The sequence below is a fragment of the Felis catus genome, chromosome C1, assembly GCF_018350175.1.
Source record: "Felis catus isolate Fca126 chromosome C1, F.catus_Fca126_mat1.0, whole genome shotgun sequence".
In the NCBI taxonomy this organism is placed as follows: domain Eukaryota; kingdom Metazoa; phylum Chordata; class Mammalia; order Carnivora; family Felidae; genus Felis; species Felis catus.
The window spans coordinates 63,393,892-63,396,928 of record NC_058375.1 but is presented as its reverse complement, the minus strand read 5'-3'; positions in this window follow the sequence as shown (position 1 = coordinate 63,396,928).

The following is a 3,037-nucleotide window of genomic DNA, read 5'->3' as shown; positions in this document are numbered from 1 at the left end:
GCTAGTACATATTGGACAGTTTGTTACACAGCAATAGTAACTAATGATTTTAGTACTAGAAATGATATGATACTGTAGTAAAAACCTAAAATGTGGGAGAGGTTTTGGAACCAAGAAGTGGGAGAAGCTGAAAGGACTTTGAGGACAGTATTAGCAGAATCTTGATGGCCTTTGAAGAGGCTACTGGTGAGGGCTTAAAAGAAAGTAAAAAAAAAATGTTATAGGAAACCAGAGGACAGGAAATCCATGTTATGCCATAGTGGCAGAAAGCTTAACAGACACTGTTACATGCAGTTACATGGAAAGTAGAAAATGTACAGGGGACGTGGGTGGCTCAGTCAGTTAGTTAAGCATCTGACTCTTGATCCTGGCTCAGGTCATGACCTCAGAGTTGAGATTCTGAACTGCGTATTGGACTCTGCACTGACTGTGTGGGGCCTGCTTGGGATTCTGTCTCTCCCTCTCTCTCAAAATAAATAAACTTAAAAAAATTATTAAAAATTTTTTAAAAATTGAAAAAAAAACTCTAATATTGTATGAGTCCATTTAAACAAAAAGAAAATGTGCCAATGACTGGATTATCTAGCTAAGGTGATCTCCAGAAACAGTTTTGAAGGTGCCACTTTTTTTTTTCTGACTGATTATAATCAAATGTGAGAGAAGAGACATAAGTTCAGAAAAGGACTATTAAGCGTACAGGAACCAGGACTTGCTGGTTTTGAAAATTCCCAGCCTTTCCAGATGGCAAACAGTACTAAAGTTAAAGAAATGTCCCTACATAGGAAATCAAACCTGGGGCATTACAATAAAAACTGAAAAAGATGAAGGTGAGGGAGTGGCTATAAAATCCTTTGACTAAACCTCAAAAAGATGTAGGGAGGTGCTTTAGAGAACGTTTTAGCTAAAACACAAGGCTTGTAAGAAGCTTGAAGTCTGTTCTCTCAGCAGTCTCAGCAGAAGCCTAAGTAGAAAAGGGCGTATCTCAAAAATATTCATAGGTGTGGCTTTTGTCGATAGAATGAACCCTCAATAAGAATCATAGGAGACCCACAAGTTTTAAAAAGAATTATATGGCAGAAATACCACCAGTATGGACTGAAAGGAACAACATAGTACAAAATAAAAAAAGACCTCTGGGTTCTCAAATTTCTTGCAGGAAGCAGGCTTATAAGATTACTCAACAACAAGTATAGGCTACTTTTCATGAAAAAAGGAAGCTGACTCAGAAGGTAAAACCAAGAAAACAGGGTGCAGACCAAGAAGTATAGAGAATTACTCCCAGGCCTTGATTCCCAAGTCAAGGAACTACGAACTAGTGCTCTGCTATAATATGGAATTTCCATGGATCTGTGGCTCCTTGTAAGCCTCCTGTTTTTGCCCTTTTTGAATGGGAGTATTTATGGCACTTATTCTATGCCTGCCCCATCATTGTGGGTTCACCATTTGTGGAGCAAATAACATGTCTCTTTGGTTCATAGGTCTTCATAGGTCAAGAACAACTATATTTGAGTAAATATACTTAAGGAAAGACACCAGAGGAGCCTCATCTATACCTGGATATAATATAGATGATGGGACCCTATTCTTGATTTTGGCTCAGGTCATGATCTCACGATTCATGGGATGGAGCCCTGCATCCACTCTTTGCTGACAGTGCAGAGCCTGCTTGGCATTCTCTCTGCCCCTCCCCTGCTTGTATGTGGATGCATGAGTGCTCTCTCTCTCTCTCTCTCAAAATAAATAAACATTTTTTTTAAAAAAAAGCATGTCTGCAAACTCTTTAATACTTCTGTCTTCAAAACATACAGCCTGATTCCCTTCCCTTTGTATGTAGGTTGGACTTGGTGATTCTTTTTTATTTTTTTATTTTTTTAATGTTTATTTATTTTTGAGAGAGAGAGACAGAGTGAAAGTGGGAGGGGTAGAGAGAGAGACACACACACAGAATCTGAAGGAGGTTCCAGGCTCTGAGCTGTCAGCACAGAGCCTGACACTGGGCTCCAACCCACAAACCATGAGATCATGACCTAAGCCGAAGATGAACATAATCAACTGAGCCACCCAGGCACTCCATTGGTGATTCATTTCTAATCAACAGAATATGGACTTCTGCTACCTATTGAAATTTGTTCCACAGCAATAGACAAATCTTCTAAAGTAGTGTCATAATACTATTCCTAAGTATCTCTAACTAAAAATCAGAATTTTGCATCACTGAAAGCACATTTCACACTAAAGTCTTCATTCATTTGAGACAACTCATACATGATCCCCTCTCTGTAATACATTATTTCTCCTCTCTATACCCACAATTTTGTTGTTGAAATCACTTCTATGTCATCTCCCAGAATAATATGATGATTTCTTGAGAATAGGAGCCATTTCTGCATAACCATGGTACTTTGCATACAGGTGACTGAAATTGTTTATTATCCAAATAAATGAAATCCAAAACAGATACTACACACTTAAAAATTACAAGTTAATAAGAGAAGAATGACTTTTACATAACAGGTATGTCATAAATACTGGTTGTATGATTGATAAATGAACTGATAAATGAAATGTTTACAGCAAAAAAATGTTAGAAAAGAATGCAAGAATATAGAGGTTTGTTCAACTGCATAAAACTAGCCCTGAAGCCAGGAACTAAATCAGTATAAAAAAAATTAGTACGATGTTATTGAATATCTCCAAAAATACAGGATACCATAATAAGGAAAAAATGGGGATAACAGAGAAAATGAGCAAAATATATGGCTAGAAAGAATTCAAAGAAAAATGAATTCTCTTTTTTCTCTTCAGTTCCAATATTATTGCTTTAGAAATGAAACACAATCATGTCTTTTTTTCTTAGTTAAAAAACATAAAAATATGATTTTGAGGTAGAAGATAGAAATTTTTCACTGAAGGAGGCTATGTATCTCCTTAATATGTTTAAAAATATAAATAATAATCCTATACATTTGGATGGTGCTTTGTAAGTCATGTAGGGTTTTCACATGTTGTCTAATTTATCTTTCGCAACAACTCTGTG